We start from the raw sequence: 21,023 nt of genomic DNA, 5'->3' as shown, positions 1-21,023 counted from the left end.
AGATGATGCTGCAATTGCTGAGGCTCTGGGTATGCTAGCTGGAGTACTTGGGGGAAATCCGAATGTTGTGGGAATGGGAGCTGCTCGTCAACTGAGTGAGTTCCAGAAGAACAATCCTCCAATGTTCAAGGGAGCATACGATCTAGATGGTGCTCAGAAGTGGTTGAAGGAGATCGAGAGGATCTTCCGAGTGACTGAGTGTGCCGATAACCAGAAGGTCAGGTTCGGTACGCATATGCTGTCAGAGGAAGCAGATGATTGGTGGGTTGCTACCCGCGTTGAGTTGGAATCTGCTGGGAATGCTGAGATTACTTGGGCAGTGTTCAGAGAGAGATTCCTGAGGAAGTATTTTCCAGAGGATGTCAGAGGAAAGAAAGAGATAGAATTCTTGGAATTGAAACAGGGTAACAGGTCTGTTACTGAGTATGCTGCTAAGTTCACAGAGCTGTCAAAGTATTATACTCCCTATAACGAGGCTACTGGGGAATTTTCAAAATGTGTGAAGTTTGAGAACGGGTTGCGTCCCGAGATCAAGCAGGCTATTGGGTATCAGCGGATCAGAGTGTTTTCTGATTTGGTTGACTGTTGCAGGATTTTTGAACAGGATTCCAAGGCTAGAGCAGAGAGCTATCAGCAAAGGGTTGATAGGAAAGGCAAGAATCAGAATGATCGTGGGAAACCGTATGCAGCTGGCAAAGGTTTCCAGAGACAGAGTGGGATAAAGAGGCCTAGTGGGGGAGACTCCAGTGCCCCTGCCAAGTGTTACAGATGTGGTCAGGCTGGACATCGATTCCATGAGTGTACCAGTCCTGAGAAGAAGTGTTTCAAGTGTGGCAAGGGTGGTCACTTGGCTGCAGAGTGCCGGTTGAAGACTATGACTTGTTTCAACTGTGGAGAGGTGGGTCATATCAATCCGCAGTGTCCTAAGCCGAAGAAGGAGAATCAGTCGGGAGGCAAGGTCTTTGCTTTATCGGGTTCTGAGACTTCTGCAGATGATCGTTTGATCCGAGGTACGTGTTATATTAATGGCTTTCCTCTTGTAGCTATTATCGACACAGGTGCTACTCATTCCTTTATATCTTTGGATTGTGCTGTGAAACTTAAGTTAGAGATATCTGAGATGCGTGGTAGTATGGTGATTGATACTCCTGCGAAGGGTTCAGTGACTACTACTTCGGTTTGTTTGGATTGCCCTTTGAGTATTTTTGGTAGAGACTTTGGAGTGGACCTAGTGTGTCTTCCACTAGTGCAGATCGATGTTATCTTGGGTATGAACTGGTTGGTGTTTAGCCGAGTTTCTATCAACTGTTTTGATAAGACTGTGATCTTTCCTGAGATTGAGGAAGGAAAGAGTTTGTTTCTATCAGCGAGGCAGGTGAATGAGGCAGTAGCAGATGGGGCAGAGTTGTTTATGCTGTTAGCGACTTTGGAGGCTAAAGATAAACTGGTGATTTGCGATCTAGCTGTGGTGTGTGATTTTCCTGATGTGTTTCCGGAAGAAGTGAATGAATTACCGCCAGAGCGTGAGGTTGAGTTCTCGATTGATTTGGTACCTGGTACTAGGCCGATATCGATGGCTCCGTACCGTATGTCTGCTGTTGAGTTAACTGAATTGAAGAGTCAGTTGGAAGATCTGTTGGATAAGAAATTTATTCGTCCGAGTGTGTCACCGTGGGGTGCACCAGTGTTATTGGTTAAGAAGAAAGAAGGTACTATGAGGTTGTGTGTGGACTACAGGCAACTGAATAAAGTGACGATCAAGAATCGGTATCCTTTGCCGAGGATTGATGATTTGATGGATCAGTTGGTTGGTGCGAGTGTGTTCAGCAAGATAGATTTGAGATCGGGATATCATCAGATACGTGTGAAAACTGAGGATATTCAGAAGACTGCTTTCAGAACAAGGTATGGACATTATGAGTATTCTGTAATGCCTTTTGGTGTGACTAATGCGCCTGGAGTATTTATGGAGTATATGAATAGGATTTTCCATCCGTACCTAGACAAGTTTGTTGTGGTGTTTATTGACGATATTTTGGTGTATTCGAAATCTGAAGAAGAGCATGCGGAGCATGTGAGAGTAGTGTTAGGAATTCTACGAGAAAAGAAGTTATTTGCTAAACTGTCTAAGTGTGAATTTTGGTTAGAAGAAGTTAGCTTTCTTGGTCATGTGATTTCAAGAGGTGGTGTTGTTGTTGATCCTTCTAAGATAGAAGCGGTATCTAAGTGGGAAGCTCCGAAGTCAGTTTCTGAGATAAGAAGTTTTCTTGGACTTGCAGGATATTATAGGAAGTTCATTGAGGGATTTTCTAAGTTGGCGTTACCGTTGACGATGTTGACTAGAAAGGGGCAAGCGTTTGTTTGGGACTCAAAATGTGAAGAAGGTTTCCAAGAGTTAAAGAGAAGGTTGACTACTGCTCCTATTTTGATATTACCAAGTCCGTCAGAACTATTTGAGGTTTTCTGTGATGCTTCATTGTTGGGTTTGGGTGGTGTGTTGATGCAGAATAAGCAGGTTATAGCCTATGCTTCGAGACAGCTGAGGGTTCATGAGAGGAACTACCCGACACACGATTTAGAATTGGCAACTGTGGTATTTGTTCTGAAGTTATGGAGGCATTACTTATATGGGTCAAGATTTGAGGTTTTCAGTGACCATAAAAGTTTAAAGTATTTGTTTGATCAGAAAGAGCTGAATATGAGACAGAGGAGATGGTTAGAGTTTCTGAAGGATTATGACTTTGGTTTGAATTACCATCCGGGTAAAGCAAACGTAGTGGCTGATGCACTGAGTCGGAAATCATTACATATGTCTATGTTAATGGTTAAGGAATTGGATTTAATTGAACAGTTTAGAGACTTGAGTTTGGTGTGTGAGAGTACTCACAATAGTGTTAAATTGGGAATGTTGAAGTTAACGAGTGGTATTCTGGATGAGATTAGAGAGGGTCAGAAATCCGATGTGCTTTTGGTTGATAAGTTGACTCTAGTGAATCAAGGTCAAGGTGGTGAATTCAGAGTTGATGAGAATGGTGTTTTGAAATTTGGTAATCGGGTATGTATTCCGGATGTTACCGAACTTAAGAAGAGTATTCTTGAGGAAGGACATCGTAGTGGCTTGAGTATTCATCCTGGGGCTACGAAGATGTATCATGATTTGAAAAAGTTATTTTGGTGGCCGGGAATGAAAAGAGAAATTGCGAGTTTTGTTTATTCTTGTTTGACTTGTCAGAAGTCGAAGATTGAGCATCAGAAGCCGTCTGGACTAATGCAACCGTTGGCTATTCCAGAGTGGAAGTGGGATAGTATCAGTATGGATTTTGTTTCTGGTTTACCGAGGACAACTAAGAATTTTGAAGCCATTTGGGTGATTGTTGATAGATTGACGAAATCGGCTCATTTCATTCCGATCAGAATGGATTATCCGTTAGAGAGATTGGCCGAGTTGTATATTGAGAAGATTGTAAGTTTGCATGGTATTCCGTCGAGTATTGTTTCGGACAGAGATCCTAGATTTACATCGAAGTTCTGGGAAGGTTTGCAGAGGGCTTTGGGAACCAAGTTGAGATTGAGTTCTGCATATCATCCGCAGACTGATGGTCAGACTGAGAGGACGATTCAGTCACTAGAGGATCTTTTGAGAGCTTGTGTTTTGGAAAAGGGAGGTGCTTGGGATTGTTACTTACCTTTGATTGAGTTTACCTACAACAATAGTTTTCATTCGAGCATTGGTATGGCACCGTTTGAAGCTTTGTATGGTAGGAGATGTCGGACGCCTTTATGTTGGTATGAATCCGGTGAGAGTGCTGTGGTTGGACCGGAGATTGTTCAACAAACTACGGATAAGATTAAGATGATTCAGGAGAAGATGAGAATTGCTCAGAGTCGTCAGAAGAGTTATCACGACAAGAGGAGGAAGTCACTTGAGTTTCAAGAGGGAGATCATGTGTTTCTTCGTGTTACTCCGATAACTGGGGTTGGTCGAGCTTTGAAGTCGAAGAAGTTGACACCTCGATTTATTGGTCCTTATCAGATTTTGGAGAGGATAGGAGAGGTAGCCTATCGTATCGCTTTACCGCCGTCACTTGCGAATTTGCATGAGGTTTTTCATGTGTCTCAGTTGAGGAGGTACATTCATGATCCGTCGCATGTGGTCCAAGTAGATGATGTACAGGTGAGAGATAACCTGACTATTGAAACATCACCTATAAGGATCGAGGATCGAGAGTTGAAGCAGTTGCGGGGTAAAGAAATTGCTTTGGTAAAGGTAGCTTGGGGAGGACCAGCAGGTGGCAATGTAACTTGGGAACTTGAGAGTCAGATGAAGGAGACTTATCCTGAGTTATTCACTTGAGGTATGTTTTCGAGGACGAAAACTATTTTAGTGGGGGAGAGTTGTAACACCCCGATAAAATAAGATAATTATTTAAATTGAGTTAATAATATATTTATTAATTTAATTAAATAATTGGAATTTTTATATTATTGGAATTACTATTATTGGGTTATTATTTTATTGGAATAAAAGTTGGAAGTTAGAAAAAGGTCCCATTTAGTAAAAGGGTTTATTTTTCACGTGAAAAGGGAAAAGAGGCAGAAAAGTGGAAAAGGGCAAAGAAAGCCAGAGAACAAGGGTTGAAGAGGGAAAAAGCTTGAAGCTCAGAGATTTGCCGGATTAACTCAGGTAAGGGGGGTTTATCGTCGATTAATGGGTATTATGGGATAATATGTCATGGGTAGTGATAAACCATTGATTTACCTCTGACTGGAATAATTATGCTGAAAATTGGGAACTTTTGGGATGAACGAATCTGGATTAAAATTGAAGGAAATTCGTAGGAATTAGATGCAATAGTGTTAGAAATTGTGAGATCGAATAGGTTATGATTCGTGTTAGATGATATGAACAATTATTGTGAAAAAATTGGACTGTGAAAGGTTGAATTGGATAGATCTCGTAGCAGAGAAAGCCATAGCAGATCTGGAAGTCTGGTTTCTGGTCATACGCGTATGGCACTAGGCAATACGCGTATGAGATGGCATGGTACGCGTATGGCACTAGGCAATACGCGTATGGATGAGGAAGATGATGTTTTGAACGTAGATTGGTCTCTGTTGGTACGCGTATGGAGAAGTGGTACGCGTAGCATACGCGTATGAGATGGTGTTACGCGTATGGGATTTTGTCAGGAGATGGGCCATACGCGTATGGGGTTAGGCAATACGCGTATGGGCAGGATTGTGATTTTCCTGAGCTGTTGTTGTGCAGTTTTTTAACTGTTCAGCTGAGTAACGTAATGCAGATGATGTATGATATATTAGGGATCATTTCCCGTTGTTTTGAGTAGTATAGGTATTAGTAGAGTGTGCTAATACTGTGGTTGTTATTTGGCATGATATGATATGCTTATGTGATAAAATACTGCTGATGTGTGATAGTATGCGTGATGCTGTGAATGTATCAGTTATGTGTGCATTGGTGAATAGACTGTTTTATGGCTTAGAGTGTGAGCATATATCTATTCTTGAATTGTTGTTGATGATGTAGCATTGCTAGGTGATTAGCATGCATGTTGTGGCCTTTATGGTGGTAGCTAATTCCCATGGTGAGGAATTAGTGATGAGTTATTGTGGATTGTTGTTGATGTTTGCATGCTAGGTGATTTAGCGTGCATAGCATAGCCCTTGGGGTGGTAGCTAATTCCCATGGTGAGGAATTAGTGATGTGAGTCACTAGGTCTCAAATGAGTGGGACTAGTGAGCTTGGTAGCCGTACCTGGATTTGGTCGGTGAGGTTGAACTATATGTTCACGAATAGTCGGTACCGCATGCATGGAGTCTCATTGCATAATATATGTATGTATGGCGTATAATATGAATGGATGTATTCCAATATTATACGTGTGTTTTATGGTTGTTTTGAGTTTGAGTATGATGATGGTGATGATTATGAGTTGATATTGCCGTTGCTGAATATGTGTAATCTGATTAGGGTAATGATATGTGTTATATTACTTAGCATTACATGATATTTTATAATGCTTATTATATCGATTGAAGGACTCACCCTTACAACTATGTTTTCAGGTAACGAGCAGTGATTGAATAGAAGCTAGTCCTGGGAGTCTAGTGTAGTCCTTAGTGGGTCATGCTCTGGTAGATGTAACATCGGGATGGGATGTTTTACTATGTTTTCTTTTGGTTGTTGAACAACTTTACATGTAATGTAGTACATGATTTGAATGTTGTTATTTTGTATCCGCTGCGAATTATGCAAAAGTGTCCTATTTTGATTGAATAAATGAGCATGACAGGATATATTGATGATTGGTGTGAAATGATTGTGTGACACCCTTCAGGGCATAATTACTCTGATTGATATTTTATTATTTTAATTAAATACTTGGGGTATTTTAGAAGGGTGTTACACAGGGGACCTATTTTAGTCGAATAGTGCGATTCTTTCGTTGCACGGTATAGACTAAGGTAAAAATAAAAACTAATTTACTCTCCCTTATTTTCCCGATTGTTTTCCAAGTACTCGCTCACAAGGCGATAACTTAGCACCACCAATCCAAGAATTAGAGCGTTTCTTATATGTAAGACGTTGAATACAAGAATATCAACAAAAGTACGATATTTCCGATATCTTCTCTCCTACTAAACCAGAAGAAAAACCAACCATGGCTGAAGAAGGACCACAGAATCGTCCTCTTAAATTCTACGCTACCCCATCCCAACAAGAACCTCACAACAACATTGTTGTCCCTGCTATCAATCGAAACGGTTTCGAGCTGAAACCCTCACTATTATCAGCCGTCCAACAACATCAATTTTCCGGAAATCCTACGGACGATCCTAATGAACACCTGACCAAGTTTGTGCAGTACGCAGACACTGTAAAGGCGAATGGTGTATCTCAAGATGCGATAAGACTGCGTCTCTTTCCTTTCTCACTAAGAGACAGAGCTTGGGCTTGGTTGCAATCCTTGCCCTCCAACTCCATTACAACATGGGAAGAATTGAAGAACGTTTTATTATCCCGATATTTTCCGCCGAGCAAAACTGCTATGCTGAGAGCTCAAATCAACGGATTCAGGCAAAAAGATGTAGAATCTCTCTACGAAGCGTGGGAGAGATACAAGGACATGATGAGGATATGTCCACATCACGGTCTCGAAGACTGGGTGATCATTCACACATTTTACAATCGGCTTTTGTATAACACAAGACTTACAGTAGAAGCTTCCGCAGGCGGTGCACTTATGGACAAGCCATACAACGAAGCCTATCAACTCATTGAAAACATGGCCCAAAACCATTGCCAATGGGGAGGTGAAAGAACTCCAGTAGAAAAGTCACAAACAACAGGTGGAATGTACGAAATCAGTAGCATTGACCATGTTCATGCCAAGGTAGATGCCCTTGTTCGAAAATTAGACAACTTGACCATACCACCCGCAGCCACCGTGGCTGCTGTAACTCCAAACTGTGAGTTATGTGGAAACCCTAGACACACTACACAAGAATGTCAAATATTAGCAGGAGTCCCAACCGATCAAGTGAATTACGCACAAGGAAATCCCTATTCGAATACCTACAACCCAGGTTGGAAAAACCATCCTAATTTTTCGAATAAGAATAACAACGCCCTGTATGCACCTGGCCAAGCACCAGCTGTTCCGCCTGGATATCAAAAGCCATCTAATAATGCTCCTAAAATGCCTAGGAAGTCGAACCTCAAATTAATGATGGAAAGCTTCATAGCTACCCAAGCTCAGACAAACAAAGACTTCCTGAACCAAAACATGCATACTAGCGAGCAACTTAAACAACTAGCGAGCAAAGTAGACGCCTTAGCCACCCACAATAAAATGCTTGAAACACAGATTTCACAAGTGGCTCAAAAACAAGCATCTACAGCCGTTCCAGCTGGAACATTTCCTGGACAGCCACAACCTAATCCAAAAGGACATGCAAATGTCGTTATACTGAGGAGTGGAAAAGAAATAGACGGACCCGTAGATCCAAGACTCTAAAACCCTGCCATGTACCAAAAACTAGACAAAACCTCAACTGAGCAGGTGAATGAACCAAGGGAAATAGAAGATAACACCCGAGAGGCCGAAGAGAAATAAAAACCTTATGTGCCTCCGCCTCCTTATAAACCATCCATTCCGTATCCTCAGAGACTTGCAAGTTCTAAATCTGCGAGTCAATTTAGGAAATTTGTTGAACTTCTGAAGCAACTAAACATTACAATACCCTTTACAGAAGCCATCACACAAATGCCCTCTTATGCCAAATTTCTTAAGGAAATCCTATCCAATAAGAAAAAGATTGAGGATAAAGAAACAGTTACACTTACTGCAGAGTGTAGCGCAATAATCCAAAATAACATGCCTCCCAAACTAAAAGACCCAGGTAGTTTTTCCATACCCTGTGTCATTGGAAAATTCGTCATAGACAAAGCTCTATGCAATCTAGGAGCCAACATTAGTGTAATGCCCTTAACCATCTGTAAAAGGCTCAGTATGAGAGAATTAAGATCAACCAAGATGTTTGCTCAATTAGTTGACTGCTCAATCAAATATCATGTCGGTATACTAGAGAATATCCCCGTACGTGTAGAACAATTTTACATTCCTACAGACTTCATAATCATGGACATCAAAGAAGATGCCAGTACACCTATCATTTTAGGAAGGCCATTCTTGGCTACCTCCAGAGCTATAATAGACGTAAAGAGAGGTAAGCTGACATTCGAAGTTGCAGAGGAAAAGGTTGAATTCATTTTGACCCAATTCTTACAAGCGCCAGCTATAGACGACACTTGTTATCTACTTGATGTCATAGACGAGTGCATAAGAGAGATGGAGATGCAAGAAACCACATATTCTGATATAATGAAAATCCAAATCCCTCCAATCTTTGAAGACGATAATTGGCATGAACCATACCAAAATGAAAGTCTAAGTGAATGCTTAGCACTTACACCCAACCACATGTCATGCCCAAAGAAACCTGACTTGGAATTAAAAGCACTACCAAAGAACCTAAGATACGAATTCCTAGACACTGAACTGAAAAGACCAGTAATAGTCAACGCTGACTTGGGACAGATGGAAACTGAAAAGTTACTAGATGTCTTAAGAAAATATCCAACTGCGTTAGGATATAACATCGCCGATCTAAAAGGAATAAGTCCTTCTATCTGTATGCATCGCGTTATGCTGGAGGAAGATTGTAAAACCTATAGAGAAAACCAGAGAAGGATCAACCCAATCCTAAGTATGGTAGTCAAGGATGAAGTAAAGAAGCTACTAGATGCTGGAATCATATACCCGGTCTCCGATAGTCAATGGGTTAGCCTCGTTCATGTAGTACCCAAGAAAGGGGGTGTTATAGTTGTTAAGAACGAGAAGGGCGAGTCCATAGCACAAAGAGTTGTGACCGGAAGTAGAATGTGCATCGACTATAGAAAACTAAACAAAGCCACTCAGAAAGATCATTTTCCTCTTCCCTTCATTTTCCTACTAATCATTCCCTTAGCTAAATATAGTGACGTTAGTAACACTAGTTTGACGATAGGTCCCTGTGGGATCGATATCTTTTAAAACTAAAACGATTGGACTGTGCACTTGCAGTCAAGTACCCGATAGACTATATTTTATATATAGTCACGATAAGAATCAGTTGTAATTCTCCTAAGTTTAACTTTTTACATACAGCTAAGGGCATTAAACTCACACTAGCGCCTAAGTCTAGGAAAGCTTTGTCGATCACATGACTCCCTAAAATGCAAGGTATAGAAAAACTACCAGGGTCTTTCTCCTTCTTAGCAAGTTTATCCTCGGAAATAAAATTGCATTCCAAGAGTTTTGGATCGTCGAGCCTACGTTTGTTGGTTAAGATGTCTTTGAGAAATTTGGCGTAAGATGGAATTTGGGTGATAACTTCGGTGAAAGGAAACTCTACATCAAGCTTTTCTATTACTTTTATAAATTTCTGGTATTGGTTATTGGTTTTGGTTTGTTTAAGTCTTTGCGGATACGGGATTGGTGGTTTGTACGGGGGTGGTGGTTTGTAAGTTTTATCCTTGGCTTCACCTTCTTGGTTGGTTTGTTTCTCGGGTGTCTTCGGTTCCTCTTCTTGGTTGGTAGGTATAGAAGTTTTGGACTCGCTCATTGTTGGGTTATGAGGCCCTTCGTAAGCAGTCCCACTTCATAACGAGATAGCGTTAGCTTGCCCTCGAGGGTTTGGTTGAGGTTGTCCAGGGAATTGGCCTCCAGGTGTAGTTTGTGGGGCTTGGTTTTGTGCTACCTGTGAGATCTGGGTTTCAAGCATCTTGTTGTGAGTGATTATCTGATCAACCTTGGTTCCTAATTGCGTTATAAGTTTGTTTACGTGAATGTTCTAGTTTAGGAATTCTTTATTTTGCTGAGTCTGACCCGATATAAAGCTTTCCATGATCTTCTCAAGGTTAGACTTCTGGGGCACAGCTTGCATAGGTTGGTTTGGTTTTTGGGCTTGATAACCTTGCGGTCTCTGAGGTGCATGATTTTGGATAGGGTTCTGGTTTTTATAGGATAAATTCAGATGATTCTTCCATCCAGGGTTGTAAGTGTTTGAAAATGGGTTACCTTGGGCGTAATTCACTTGGTCGGTATTCAGTTCATTCAAAAGGTTACACTCCGCCGATCCGTGTCCTTTAGATCCACAGACTTCGCACTCTGTGTGGACTACTGCTACGGTGTTAGTGTTTGTAGACATATGTTCGATCCTAAGGGCTAAAGCGTCCATTTTCTCCTGCATCATGTCTAGTCAGCTTACCTCATGTATTCCACCTTGGGTCTACTTTTTCTCTATTGATGCTCGTTAAGTTCCCCATTGGTAATGGTTTTGGTCCATATCCTCAATTAGGTCACAAGCTTCTGGATAAGGTTTGTTCATCAACGCGCCACCTGCGGTAGCGTCGATGCTCATCTTGGTGTTATAATGGAGTCCATTGTAGAAGGTATGAACGATCAGCAATTGTTCTAGGCCATGGTGTGGACAGACTCTTAATAGCTCTTTATATCTTTCCCAAGCTTCGAAAAGCGATTCTCCTTGGTTTTGAGCAAATCTAGCTATTTGGTTTCGAAGAACAACAGTCTTACTAGGGGGGAAATATCTAGCAAGGAATACTCTCCTAAGGTCTTCCCAGGTAGTTATTGAATTAGCTGGAGGTGAATCTAGCCATGAACGTGCTTTGTCCCTGAGGGAGAAAGGAAATAATCTTAAACGGATCGCATCGGGTGAAGCGCCGTTAAACTTAAAGGTGTCAGCTAGTTGGATAAAAACTTTTAAATGTTGATTCGGGTTCTCAGTAGCGAGACCCACGTATTGGTTTTGTTGCACTAATTGCAACAAAGACGGTTTTAGTTCGAAATTATTAGCAGGAATAAGGGGGTTTACTATACTCGAACTAGGTTCCTCATCAGAGGGTTGGGCGAATTCCTTAAGAGGTCTCCTATCACGATTCTCGGCCATTGCTTTCTTAATTCGGATGAGTAAGAGGCGTGTACGAGTATAACATTCTGGTTCCACTAAAGGATCTATAAAATTTCCGGTACTACGGGTTCTTCACATTTACCGGCTAATAATGCCTTAGTCTATACGGTGTAACAACGGGGTACGAAATTTGACAAAGTTGGTCCCCGGCAACGGTGCCAAAAACTTGATCGTGTTGATTCACAAGTGCATGAATTACATCAAAGTAATATAAAAGAATATCGATCCCACAAAGACCAATCGTCAATCTATCGATTACTATCGTTACGGTGTTTATCTAAGACGGTATAAAAGAGATATTGGGTTTTCAAAACAACGGTAAATAATAAATACAGGTAAAGACAGGTTGAATGTAATTCACGTTAGTTAAGTGATGTTTCGATTGTCTAAATAGAACTACTTATAAGGCAATGTTTTCTACTCTTGAAAAGAATCCATTTAACAGAAACTGTCGCTTTTGCCTATTCAGAACCGAGTTTACCCTTAAATTAAGGCCTCTTATTGTCACTTATAAAAGGTGCGCAGAACGCTAAAGTAGTAAACTTATTTTTAAGAAATGAGACTCGTAAACTTAGTTGAAAAGTGATTTTGATTTGGAAAGTTTTCCCAAGGAGTTTCCTGATTTTAAATCTATCAACGCGTCCGAAAATAGTTTCAAAAATAATTTTTCCTTAAAGTGATAAAAATTCCTAGTTACTAAGCCAGGGTGCTTTCGCACTCCTCGAATAATTAAAACTAACCAAGTTTGTTCTAGAAAACTCAAGTTAAAAATCAAAACAGCCTTTAAAGTATTTCTACAGATTCAATATGTGAAACATTACTTTAACCGCGATCCTTACATTCTAACCTTTAAAAGATTTAGCCAGACATGGTAACACAAACAAACACAACGGTGTTAATCATGATGAAAAGTTTGTTTTAGAATGTGAGGCGTGGAGAGCGAGTAAAGTGCGTAAAGTAAATAAAGTAAAGTGAGTGCGGAAAATAAATAAAGTAAAGCGAGTGCGGAAAATAAATAAAGTAAAGCGAGTGCGGAAAATAAATAAAATAAAAGCGATGCGGGAAATAAATAAATAAAGCGATAAGTAAGAACCTTCTCCAAATTGAGGGCTTTAAATCTGGTAAAAAAATAAACCTCCGACTCCTGAAGCTAAAGACGACAGCAACTCGAAGTGACCCAACTCAATCTCACTAAGGTGCGATAACCCCCCGATGTGACGGATTACGGCTACTACAAAGGATAAATATATGCTTAGTGTTGTAAAACTAAGTTGGATGATTAGAAAACGAAATGGAACAAACTATTTATAGAGGATTTCAGCAGCTTGTAAAGACCATGGTGCCCTCCAACTTCCCCTTAGTGGGAACGTGACTTCCAAAGGTGGCGCCCGATATCCCTTCATGGCGCCCGCCATGTGTGTAAATGGGGTGGATCATGGGAACGTGGTGGTTACCTCCTAGTTTAGGGGGTTGATGACTCATGGCTTCTCCTATAGCGGCTGCCATGTGCAACGTCATGTGTGTAATTTCGCTGAAAAACCCTAATTTTAGGTCTTTTTGCTTTGTTTCTTCCAAAAGAGTCTGAAAGTGCTAAATATCTGAAAACAGGAGAAAAGAGAGCATAATACAAACAAAATGATAATAGAGTCCTAATAAACATGTGAAATCCGAGTAAAAAACACGGTGTAATTCAGTATGATCAGCCCCGCACCAACCATGAACCATGCTTTGCCCTTCCTTTGCCCTGGTCCCTCACTATAAATCTTCCATGTTGCAGCCTAAGTATCTTGCCATGAACTGTCCCTACAACATGGTACACAATACCCTGCAGTATGCTGAACATTCTGTTACACCAGACTATATCACCAGATGCATCATCACATAAGCCTGGCCTTGCAGTATGTTACATGTTCTGCAAGTCCTTCATTACAAACTTTCATAACCATTAGCAATCAATCGAACCCTAGCATGAACATACATACAATGCATCATGACAGTCCTGTAACTTTCATCAACAACAGCAACAACATAATGCATTAATCACAACATCAAACCATGCAACAATAAACATGTACCGGATCAATTCACCACCATCAATTCATGTAACTGACTTTGATTTTCATCCCTTCACAACTAACTACAATTCATGTCGCATTTGATTCAAAACATGTGAACTAATGTAACAACTGTAACAATTCATTTTCTAAGCTAGTGCATTCAAGCATGATGACTATTCCCGATGCTAATTCTAATTCCAAATAGCTTCAATTAAGATTTTTAATCCATTAGCCTCATTGAAACTTTATCTAACAATCCAAATACCTGTAACCACGAGTTCTTATGTTATCAACATCAACTTAACACAATTCCAATTTTTACATCATTGCAATTAACATTAAACCTTTTTAACAACTCAATTCTGTAATAGTCCAATTCATAACTAACTGCATAAAATTCACTAACTGATTTTAATTATAATAGTTCATCCTTACATCACTAACACTCAAACTCTAACTTTCAGCTACATACTACTAACTCTTTGTGAACTTCACTAACTGAAATCCAAACTAATACTAGCTGGAGTATTCAACACCTAGCTTACATTCATCCTTCACAAATTTTGAGCTACAACTAACAGAGCCTCACTAGCTGAAGATTAACTGATTCATAAGCTTAATATAAAATTCTAACAGAGCTACATCAATAACAACTTTCCTCTCCAAATTCACTAACAATCACCTCTGCCCTAATAGAGCTACCGAGTTGCCCGATTCTGTTATGTTTCCAACTCTATAAATTCATTCATTCAACTTCACCAATTCTCACTCTCTCCAATCATTAATCTCTCTCTCTCTCTCTCTCTCTCTCTCTCTCTCTCTCTCTCTCTCTCTCTCTCTCTCTCTCTCTCTCTCTCTCTCTCTCTCTCCAACAACTCATTCATCTCAAGGTCTTCGCAAATCACACATACGAACACCTCAAGAACAATCACCACGTTCCTACAGACTATAGCAGTGAAAAAGAAGAAGGTTAAAAGAGAAGAAGATTCGAAGAGCAAGAAAGAACATATTTACCTGAATTCCGTGATCCTTTGTGTCTCCTCCGCCGATGAGTTTTCAATTCCCCTTTCCGTCTACTTTAACCTCATTATCGGGATGTAAATCTAAGCTTGGGGAATCAAATCCCCAACTCCTAGGGCTTTGGTTCCAAGTGTTTGGGATTTAATTTGGACTTTACCAAAGTAGGGTTCTTAGGTGTTTCTTTTCGAATTGTTTAATTAGTGAATAATTTCATACTATCGATCATGGATATGAATTCAGGGCAGTGAAAGGTTGAGTTCTATATATTGAGTTTGTGGTTTAGGCCTCCACCGCCGCCGGAGGCGACCTCCAGCGCGGCGGAGGAGAACTTTCAAGTGAGGAGGGAAATTTGAAATGGATTTCATTGGAAGCATGTAAAACACGTGGGATTACCATAAATCCTGGATCCATCTCCCTTCCCCTTTCGCCTTAGTTATGACTTGGGCTCACTTGGTTAAGGCCCATATTGTCTGTCAACTTCATGCCCTAGGATTACTTCCCATACTTCTCGTTCATGTGAACACTAGCAAATGGGTCTCAGCCTTGAGGCCCATGCATTGCAGACTGGATTTTCTTCCTGCACTCTTCCCTAGATCGGGCATACACCCCTCTTTGTCCAATCAGAGCCCATTTACTGTTTTTTTGTTTTTTTTTTTTGCTTTTTTTGTTATATTTTTAGAGTTTTGGTAATTATAAATTAATTGTTTTTTTAGGAAATTGAAAAAACTTGATCAGATAATTAGTTTTAATTGATTAGAATTAATTATAGCTAAATCTTGAATTTGATTAGTTAACAGTTTTTTTGAAATTGTTAGGAATAGTGTTTTGATTAGCAATTAATTTTGATTAGAGATTAATTAGCTTATTCTGTTTGTGAATTAGAAATAATTAGGTTAGATAATCTTTTAGAATTTTAGAATAACTATAATTTTTTAGGACTTAATTGATTTTAATTTGGATTTTCATGATTAGAAATTTAATCCAATATCCATGATTTGTGAATTGACTGTTTTGCCCCTGGGTTTGGAGATAGTCTAGTTTTGCATGCTCCCCTAGTGTTAGGACTTGCAGAGATATTCTAATTATTGATTAACCTTTTAGGTTGTTGTATATTCAATTTCAACTGTTATTTTCCAATTTGATTAAGTTGATCAAAGTACGCTTTGATTAACTAAATCATTTGACAGTGTTCAGTTCCCCAAGCCTATTCAAGTGATCAAAAGACCCTTGATCACTTGATAGGGCCAGTCCATGTGTTCAAGTTGTATTGGATACTGGATCTCAAGACTTCAATCAAGATTCAAAGATCAAGATCTCATGTAATTCAAATCAGTACAAGACAGACTTGACTACTATTCAAGCACAACAAAGGTATATTCGACACTTGTCAATCATAATCCAAGTTATGTGTCATGATCCTTAACTAATAGAGAAGGAGTGAGAGTGAAGAATTCTTATCCTCATTATGAATATCTTTGGGTATGGGACGAATGACTCATTTGCTCGTCTTATTCACCTATATTCATATACTTTAACACAATCTGATTCAAGCAATTGTCAAGTCTTCTTCTTCAAAGACAAACCTTCATCACAAAAAGCTGCAAGGAAATTCAACTTCAACACTCGTCAATTATGATGAAAATTGCACGCCATGAGCCTTAAGTAATATAGAACGAGTGAGAGTGGAGAATTCATATCCTCATTCTGAATATCTTTGGGTACATGAGGAATGACTCAGTTGCTCATTGTATCCGCCTCTATTCATAGACTTTAGTGCAATTTAAATAGAATAATTGATAAGTCTTTCTACACAGATACAAGATTAGACTGCAGATCAGACTTTAACCTTATAGGGTTTCTTTTCTTTCCCTTTCGTTCTCTCAGTAAAACTAAACCCATTTTATAAATAAACTCAAAAACAATTAACAATACGATTAGGATTGTATGATACGAGCCTTAAATGGTAGAGAAGGGATGAGAATGGAGCTTTCCTACACTCATTTTGAATATTTTGAACATAAGACGTTTGGCTTGGTAGTTCGAGATATTCATTTTTACCCATAGTCTTTAGTGCAATCCGAAGTCAAGAACAATCTCTTGTCAGAATAAAATCAAACTCACCTCATCAAACTCATTTTTGCCTTTGGGATTCATTTTCAGGTTAAAACCTTTTCAGAAAGGACATGTTACTTCCATTCTACCGTGAACAACGCTTAAACCTCCATGTGCGAGCAAGCAATGTTTAACTACTAGAGTGTGATCTGAGTTCATCCATTCTACTGCAAACATACAGATGCTTAATACTCTCATACTCAAGCATACAAGCAAGTTGACAGTAGAACACGAGTGTTAATACCGTTCACTAAAAACAACTAACGCATGCGTCTTAGTTCCACGAACTACTGAGCTCTGATTTCCTCATTGCACGAATGAGGATACGTAGGCACGAGGGCCCAAATCCTTGGCGAGCACATCTATTTATTAACCCCATGTCTCCCCTTTTGCGAGTAATCTTTAGATGATAACACCTATTCTTGCAAAGAACATTCAAAATGGTTCCCATGGAGTACCATGGATGTTAAGGGTGTTAATACCTTGCCCTTGCATAACCGACTTCCTTACCTATTTCTCTTTCCCCCGGGTTTTATCGATGTTTTCCATTTCCTTTGGGAATAAATAAAGTTCGATGGCGACTCTGTTGTATTTTTTAGCGTGTGATGCGCTCGGGTATAATTCGTGTAGCTTCACTGTCTTCCTTTTGAGTTCTCCATTCTCAGAAACTTTCTGGTTTTCTTCAAGAGTGGTTGAACTTTCTTCATACACTACAACCTTAACCTAGAAATCCTTAACCAATTAAGGAAAGGTAGGATCATTCAACATTTAAAAATAGTTTATCCACCCTTGATCTTCAAAATAACTTTTTAAGGAAAATCCATTAACCCTAAAGGATTTGAAATCCACAATCTGCTAAACATTCAACTTCATGTCTTCTTCTCTAAGCGTTGAGGTTCTAGGCTTGATTTTCAAATATTTTCCAGAGTTTACACCATTGGAACGAGATTTGATGAATATGTCATTGCAAAGAAGTTTAAGGTTCTAAAGAGGGTTTTAGACAAATGGTCATTTTTCTAAGAAGGCTAGAGAATAAAAGTGTTCGTAGTGAAGAGAGAGAATGTGTGTGAGTAATGACACGTTGAAGTGCCTTTAAGTGTAAAAAGTTCTTTGTTTTTAAAGAAACAAAAATTAATGAAATGGGTGCTAGACACAATATTCAAAATATTTTCATCATTAACCAACAATTATTATCCAACTATTGAGAAACCATGTTTCAGAAATCCTTTCAGATTCATGACACATAAGTGGACAGATGTCAAAAATAAATATTTCCACTTATATGCTAAAAGAGACAACTAATCAATTTCTGAGTATTAGAGGTTGAGTTGCTCAGATGCTACTATTCATCAGAAGCTTGTTCAGAGCTTTTGACCATAGTAGCTTCTGATCATCATCAAACTCTAATCCTCCATTCAGAAGCAAGCACTACCCTTTAATAAAATGCATGTTCAGACTCTTTTTGATAAAATCAAATATTCCAGTAGTAAGAGGTTTGATAAATATATCAGCTCATTGATGATATGTATCAACGAACTGAATATCTACCACACCCTTCTAAATACAGTCTCTAATAAAATGATATTTTATTTCTCTGTAATTGGTTCTAGAATGTTGAATAGGATTATTTGTCAAAAAAATAGCAGTAGCATTATCACAAAAGATTGGAATACTTCTTCCATTAATCTGATAGACTTCCAGCTGATAGTTCATCCATAGTAATTGTGTGCATCAACTTGTTATGCTTCTGCTGTAGACAAAGAAATGGTTGCTTATCTTTTACTAGTCCAGGATATTAGGTTTTCACCTATGAATTGACAATTTTCACTAGTTGATTTTCTTTCAAGTCTATACTCAACATAGTCAGCATCACATAATACAACTAGCTTATAATCTAGGGATTTCTTATAAAGCAACCCTAGATTGGTTGTTCCCTTCAGATACCTAAAGATCCTCTTAACAGATGTTAAGTGTGTCTCTCTAGGATTTAACTGAAATCTTGCACACAAATATACACTAAATAAAATATTTGGTCTAAAAGTTGTTAAATAAAGAAGAGATTCAATGATACATCTATACAGCTTCTGACAGACTTTGGTGTTGCTTTCCTCTTTGCTCAGGTTGCAGATTAAATACCTAGGAATGCTCATGATCTTGCAATCATCAAGATTGAACTTCTTCCGAAGCTCCTTTGTATATTTAGTCTGATGAACGTAGACTTTCTCTTTGCATTGATTAATTTGAATACCAAGGAAAAACTTCATCTCTCCCATCATACTCATTTCAAATTTTGCATGCATTGTCTTAGAAATATTTTGGCAAAGAAAAGCATTAGTTGAACCTAATATGATATCGTCGATATAAACTTGAACAATTAAGATATCATTCTTAAGTGTCTCTCTGAAGAGTGTAGTGTTTACTTGCCCTTTCTGAAATTCATTTTCTAAAAGAAAAATACTCAGTCTCTCATACCAAGCTCTAGGAGTTTGTTTGGGTCTATAAAATGATTTCTTTAATTTGAAAACATAATCTGGGTGAACTGAGTCCTCAAACTCAGATTGTTGATTGACATATTTTTTTTCTTCAGAAAAGACATCATTTAAGAGTGCACTCTTAATATTCATTTGATATAAAATAATGTCATGATTAAAGGCATAAGAGAAAAGTAACTTGATTGTCTCTAACCTTGTAAGTGGTGCGAAAGTTTCAGAGAAATCTATACCTTCTTGCTGACTATAGTCTTGAGCTACAAATCTAACCTTATTTCTTACCACTTCTCCTTACTCATTGAATATTTTAGGAATACCTATTTTATTTCATTAATGATTTTTTTTGAAATTTTGGCTATCAGATTCTAGACATCATTTCTTTAAAATTGTTTCAATTAGGCATGACGTTGTCTTATCAAATCTATTCTTATAAATAGTTTTTTTTTTAATTAAAGGATTAAATTTTAAAACATCAAGTTAGAGATTAAAGTTATTCTGCAACTCTAAAGGGAGATGGATCAAAGGTTACATCAAAGAAAATTGGTGCTTGTGACGCCTTTCTTTCATACTGAAATGTGGGGCATGTATCTTTCTTTGACTATGGATAGAAAGGAGCACACTTCTCATCTCATTGTATAAAGTGGATAATTATTTTGTCAATACAATACAAGATTCTTTAATTCAAGCAATGGGTAAAGAATTTAGGAAAAAATATCAAATTTTCCTTTGCATCAAACACATAATTGAAATGAACTCCTTGTGGTCGAGATGTTGAGACGACACAACACGTGTTGTAGGAGTTTGCTTTTGCCACCTAGGTATGGCTATGTCTTGTCCTAATATTCTTATAACTAGTTTATTTTCATTTAATTTAGGAATTGGATTTTAAAAATATTAACAATTAGGGGATTAAAGTTATCAATGCTAATAGAAAGACTATAGTTTCCATACCACTTGTTGGTTCTTTGGGAAGCAGTGAATCAAATAATTATTTGAAGATAATTTTTAACAGCCAAACAATCATGTTTTTAAAGAGTTGTTCTAATAATAAACCATTTCATCGTAAAGAGAAACCTATTGTTACTACAAAATCATTATTGGAAGATGATTTTCAACAGCCCAAAAATCTTATTTTGACTATACAAAATTTTACACAAGACTAAAGAGTTTTTCTATTAAACCATTTTACAAAAAAGTGAAACCTAAGGAGACGATATTTACTGGTTGGAATAAGCTCCTTGATGGATGGACAAAGCTCAATATTTATGGTGGCTTGTAAAGGAGATGGTGAGCTTGCAGGTTGTGTGGAAAGGAAATAGATCAAAAGTTATATCAGTAAAGTTGGAGTTTGTGACACCCTTCATGCTGAAATATGAGGTATGTACTTTGCTCTAGACATGTCTAGGAAAGAGCGTCTTTCTCATCTCTGTGTATAAAGTGACTAAATATTACTATGTCAATATAAGATTCTTCAACTCAAGCTAGGTGTAAATAATTTAAATCAAAAATATCAAATATCTTGGATCACTGATTTTCTCGATTCTTGGACATATTCAACACTATAAAATTCCCTAAACTCAGTTGAACTCCAACAAAGCAAGAGCGATCCTAAAATATTTATATCCAATCTTTTCTTGGTCGGTATCTAATTGACACTTCGAATCATCAAGAACCATGATTCCACAAGAAATTTCAATGCCTTAACAGTGAATTTTTTTTTTAAATATCCAGATTTTTTTTTAAAATTCAAAAATACACAATTTTTTCAAAAAATTATAAAAATGGACATTTT

General features: G+C 38.3%; 2 non-coding genes across 2 annotated transcripts; one reads left to right on the top strand and one right to left on the bottom strand.

Annotated features, from left to right (window-relative positions):
* Positions 1–7,070: 7,070 nt before the first annotated feature.
* LOC127088398 (small nucleolar RNA R71) lies at positions 7,071–7,177 on the bottom strand. Its single transcript, XR_007790236.1, has one exon. It is a non-coding gene; the product is annotated as a small nucleolar RNA R71 (small nucleolar RNA).
* A 3,864-nt stretch (positions 7,178–11,041) lies between these two features.
* LOC127089378 (small nucleolar RNA R71) lies at positions 11,042–11,148 on the top strand. Its single transcript, XR_007790984.1, has one exon. It is a non-coding gene; the product is annotated as a small nucleolar RNA R71 (small nucleolar RNA).
* The last annotated feature ends 9,875 nt before the right edge of the window (positions 11,149–21,023 follow it).

The sequence above is a fragment of the Lathyrus oleraceus genome, chromosome 5 (genome assembly GCF_024323335.1).
Source record: "Lathyrus oleraceus cultivar Zhongwan6 chromosome 5, CAAS_Psat_ZW6_1.0, whole genome shotgun sequence".
Classification (NCBI taxonomy): domain Eukaryota; kingdom Viridiplantae; phylum Streptophyta; class Magnoliopsida; order Fabales; family Fabaceae; genus Lathyrus; species Lathyrus oleraceus.
This window is presented reverse-complemented; position numbering and strand designations above follow the sequence as displayed.